This window comes from Sinocyclocheilus rhinocerous, unplaced genomic scaffold, assembly GCF_001515625.1.
Source record: "Sinocyclocheilus rhinocerous isolate Xijiao unplaced genomic scaffold, SAMN03320098_v1.1 scaffold1636, whole genome shotgun sequence".
Taxonomy (NCBI): Eukaryota; Metazoa; Chordata; class Actinopteri; order Cypriniformes; family Cyprinidae; genus Sinocyclocheilus; species Sinocyclocheilus rhinocerous.
The window spans coordinates 585832-591154 of record NW_015628289.1 but is presented as its reverse complement, the minus strand read 5'-3'; the positions used below and the strand labels follow the sequence as shown (position 1 = coordinate 591154).

The following is a 5323-nucleotide window of genomic DNA, read 5'->3' as shown; positions in this document are numbered from 1 at the left end:
TTAACTAGTGATTTCTGTGGTGAACTCATGTTCCAAGCTCTTATCATTAGCGTCCAGGGTGAACAAACACACAGGTTGTGGTGTAAATCTGGTAGGATGTCTAAACATTGGGGGTTCAGTGATGTTTCTGCATATAATTTAAGTTAAAGGTTTGCCTTTTCCTTAGATTGCACATATTTCAATTCAATAATAATAATAAAGCAAATAATTGTACTATAAAAAGTATATACAATGGCAATGCACAGGTAACTCACATACAAATTTGATCCTCAGACCTACATTTATATAGCCAGGGTAGAACTATGCTGAGTACTTTTACTTGGTTTTTTTAAACCTCTGCCTAAAATTTTTGATAGGAATGATTAACTTTGGACATACTACAACTCCGTTACCTATGAAAACCTGTCTTGAATGTATGTTAAACCCAACAATATGTCCACACTCTTAAAAATAAAGGTATCTATGGTTCCATGAAGTACCTTTAACATCAAAGGAAACTTTCCATTCCACAAAAAGATACTTTAAAGTGAAAAAGGTTCTTTTGATGATTAAAATGATGGTTCTTTTAAGAAGCGTGCACTGAAAGGTTCTTTGGGTATCCCAAAATGATTTTCCTATGGCATTTCTGTGAAACCCCCGTTTAGAACCTTTAATGTTAAGAGTGTATGTGCATCAGGGAATTGTATGGGGGTAGTTGGGGTCTGTGGAATAACCAATAACAAGTTTGGGCAGAAGTACAATCTCAGTATCTTTTCAGTACAGGATTGTGGTTTAGCCAACTTAATTCCTTAAAGATGGATGTGTTCCATGTTAGCACAGATGACTTTAACTTCTATTATCGCTTCCAATTTCTCAGTTACCATGTCAAACCCAGTGGTTGCTGCAATATTTTTAACATTATATTTCAATGTGTTTTCTGGAATACAGATTTTTAGTCACCAAAAATGTGTATTCTTGTAATATCATGCTATGTGTGAGTATATTTACACATTCTCCCTTCAATTGTATTATTATAGATATATATACTTTACAAATATTTTACGCTCTAATCATGTTGAATATGCTTCTCTTTTTAGATCTGAACCAATCAGCAGTCATCTTCACCGTCGTGCCACGCCCCTTCATTTGGCAACTGCTGGTTCAACGCTTTCCATCAGTCACGTTCACCTGCAGCTACCCTCAGTCAAGTCTAACCTGGATGCATGAGCAAGATAACATTCACATCTGCAACATCAAGAGAGAGGGGCACAAGCAAGCCTGACATTAATGATTAACTGTGCTAAAAGCCCCTGCTTTTGTATTCCCATGGTACCGGGGCTATCTGCCGATCATGTGACCTGCACCGAGAAGATTGGGGGAGTGAGCGCAAAAGCAAACACAGGTGTTTGGGATGGAGTCGGTCGGCGCTGTTAGGGACAACTGCAAACACAGGCTGCCATGCCTAGAGACGCTAACAGCCACCCACACCAACAGGACAGCCAGCCGGAGTCACCGACTCAAGTCTGACGCTCTCAGCCTGCCTTTTCTCTGAACAATTTAGGCTCTTCATTGGCCTATTAAAGTCTGTACTTTGAGTACAGTTTGACCTGAGGAGCTATGGATTCTTAATTAGGCATCATAAATAGGCATAGGCATACATAAAAATAAACAAAGCTCATATGAGGTCTCCACAGATAGTGTCAACGTTTTTATGTTCAGATAAAATCCAGTGACAATTACACTGTTTACAAGAGATTGGTTCGTTCATCTAAAAGTCAACTCATTGTAAGCTAGTTTCGAGTTGATTTCGGTCGCTTGTCGATTTAAATGTGAATATGGATTTAATTTATTTTCACATAATTGGCTGAACTCGTTTTTAGTGCAACCGTAAATAAACATGTTTTAATCCACAAATTACACTCCTTTTGTTTATTTAAAATGCACTTAATGTAAAATCATTTAAGAAACGACATAGCATATTTGATGTAAACAATGTAAATGAAGTTGAAGGAGCACGCAGCTGCTGATCTAGATTCAGCATTTACTTCCTACTAGTAATTAAGCTTTGGACTTGAGGTATTGAACACTGATCCAAGCAGCTTTCGGAATTCATTGTCATGGTCATGGGAAGACTTCTTACACGCTCCACCTAAGAACAAGACCTTTAAAGTTGAAAACTGACAAAACTTACATGACATAAGGATCATTTCTTTTGATGTTCACATTGCACAAAATGTCGTCAGCGGATATTAATGAACCACAAGACACTTGACTAGCTCTGTAATCGACCATAAGTGTGCTGCAAAAGTAGACTTCGCAGGGTACTATATACCTCGCCTCATTTATAATGGGTTTTAATGTTTTTGTCTCGTCGCTCTGGCCTGACAAGGCATCACAATATGGTAAGGGGCGTAACATTTCCATCACACAATTGAGGTATTCGGCCAATCACAATGCACTGGATAGCTGGCCAATCAGAGCACACCTTGCTTTTCAGACCGAGCTTTGTAAAAATCGACGCGTTTCAGAAAGGCGGGGCATAGAGGAGAAACAATAATGTGGAAAATAATGTTAAACCGCATAAACACATTTCATTACACCAAATACACAAAATAATGTTCTGTTTAGCAACATCATATGACCCCTTTAAGTGAACATTCGCCATGATGCCATGAAAGAACCATTTTGGGTTCCCAAAGAACCTGTCCGAGAACAGTTCTTAAAAGAACCTTTTTTTTGTAATGATCTAAAGAACCTTTTTCAACTGAAAACAACCTTTCGTGTAATGCAAAGTTTCCATGGATGTTAAAGGTTCTTCATAAAACCATAGATACCAATAAAGAACCTTTATTTTTAAGAGAGTATAGGAAGCAGTGAACGCTGCATAAGGGACCCTGTGAACTCAGCTTTACTGGATGCGACCGTCCCCCAAGTGTATCAGTGCTCTGGGTCGGGTGGCAGTATATGTGCCTCCTGTTGCAAAACGGACAGATTCTGTTTTGCATATATTAATAATACTAATATTTGTCAGTCAGTCAAGCAAACACTTTAAATAACCAAGAGGGGTAATGAGGTTTTGATGGGGAAGGGGGTGCAAAAAACAAAAACAAAGAAATACAATACAATAAAATAAAAAACAGACAAAAACGGTAAGGAAGAATACAAAAGAGGCAATTAATTTTTGACATTTACTAGAAATATAACTAGGTATTTAAATTCGATATTTCTAATTCTATCAAACTGGCAAAGTCTGAGACACTATATGGAAAACTGAAATGCTTCCATTTTCTAATTAAATATACATATACATATTCATTATATATTATTTTCATTAAAAATATAATTATCAGACTAACTGAAAATGACGAACATTTCAGAATATGTCTAATAGGACACACAAAAGCTTCATGAAACCTCAAACATGCAATCCATCATGATTTGAGAATGTTCCAAAAAGTAGGCCTATTTCTAATGCACATTAATGAATAAAAAAAAAAAGGACTAAAATAATACTAGGAACACATTTTCAACTATGAATCAATCTGTACTGTTTTTTGAGGCAGATGCATACATCAGATCACTGCTTTGAAGGATTTGAAGCATCAGCTTTGTCTCACTCCAACAAGATATGTCCATTGTGGGCTGAAAGTGAGCTAATCAAAGTGAGCCGGCAGCAATAAGCTGCAGATGAACGGTGCTTTGCTCAATTGAGCTTTTGATGTTGCAGACAATGCAACATGTGAAAAGAGCAAGTGTCCTAAGAAGCTTTTTTTAAAAAAAATCTGGCTCCACACCTATAATGAGGTCACACGGCAGCCTGTACTAAAGCTGTCTAGCGTATTCATTCCCACGTTAAAAGATGCCACCAATACACAAACGTAGAAAAAGAAGGAATTTAAGAATTTTATCTGGTGTCAAACTGCCGATCTGCTAAATCCCATAACTAAAGAGGCAGCAAGGGCTCAGGGACGGTTCAAGCGTGTGCACGTGCGTGTGTGTGTATGTGTGTGTGTTTTATCAAAGGTGGTAAATGCTTAATTGCACTGCTGTTCAGGTAGCAATGCAGAGGCCAGGTGCTCGATGCATGGGTCACCACAAACCCACTATCCAGAGAAGCTCTTGAACCAGTGCACTTCTTATATTTACCATGCAGCCTTCGCTGATCAGAAGTGCAGAATTAAATATAACGGCACTGGACAACAAAAACTGTTGAATCAATTTGAATTATTCCAGAGGGTGGAAATTACAAAATGTTTGTCTTTGTAATGTGTCATTGAATCACTCCACCTAAAAAATGACTTTTCTTTATGGCTGAGATCAAGACCTTTTTTTTTGTAACTTTTGTAACAATTCCTGATGCATTCTGTTTTGATGCATTTAATACAATCCTTCATGTTTACTTTAAGGGTCAGTGCAAATAGAAATAGCTCATTAACCATATAAAATTATTTAATATTTGAAACAATTTTTTAAGGCCTCTAAATCAGTGGTTCCCAACCCTGGTCCTGGAGGCACCCCAACACTGCACATTTTGCATATCTCCTTTCTCTGACACACCAATTTCAGGTCTTGGAGTCTCTACTAATGAGCTGATAATCTGAATCAGGTGGGTTTGATTAAGGAGACATGCAAAACATGCAGTGTTGGGGTGCCTCCAGGACCAGGGTTGGGAACCACTGCTCTAAATGATCAACATGATCAAAATGTGCTGAAAAACCTGTTGAACACAATCTAATACGTGCCTTCTGTCGTCTGATTGATAGTTTATACTTTTTTAGTATAAAGTAAAAGGTCTTTTAGTAAAATGTTAAAAATATCAGGACGTGGTTCACATGTCTTTTTTTCTGTGAAAGCTTTACTGATTTTTGCACATAATAATCACTTTTATATTGTTTGTAATATTTCAAGGCGAACACTTACTGGACTAAAGCAACTTAGGTTTATTTGATTATCCAGGAAATCCTTTTTAAAAAAAATAAATAAAGTGAGTATCAAATATGATCATCAGGCTTTTGAGGAACGTTTATTTGTTCATCTCTCAATCATCATTGTATTGCATTGCATTATATGTTTGGAGACTACAGAGCTTTGATCATCAAACTAAGCATTTAAAAATAATCTAAGCCATATTATTGGGAGAAATAGAATGACCACTGGTATTTAAATTATTTAATGTTAGTCCGCTATACTATATATCTCACTGATTTACATTAGAAGCTATCAGAATTTCATCTTACTTTTTGGCTCAGTTTGGGCCTCTAAATATGAGCTCCATATTATCCTACAGTCTGTGTGCACTGAATTTATTTAATACACGAGTTTCACAATTTGAGTTGAATTACTG

At 36.9% G+C, this 5323-nt stretch overlaps 1 long non-coding RNA gene across 1 annotated transcript in view; it reads left to right on the top strand.

The window, feature by feature from the left end:
* The window catches only part of LOC107737267 (uncharacterized), a 10631-nt gene extending 9259 nt beyond the window's left edge, over positions 1-1372 (top strand). Inside the window, exon 2 of the long non-coding RNA XR_001639781.1 lies at positions 1077-1372. This is a non-coding gene — a long non-coding RNA (uncharacterized LOC107737267). The remainder of the gene's footprint in view (positions 1-1076) is intronic.
* Positions 1373-5323: the final 3951 nt, after the last annotated feature.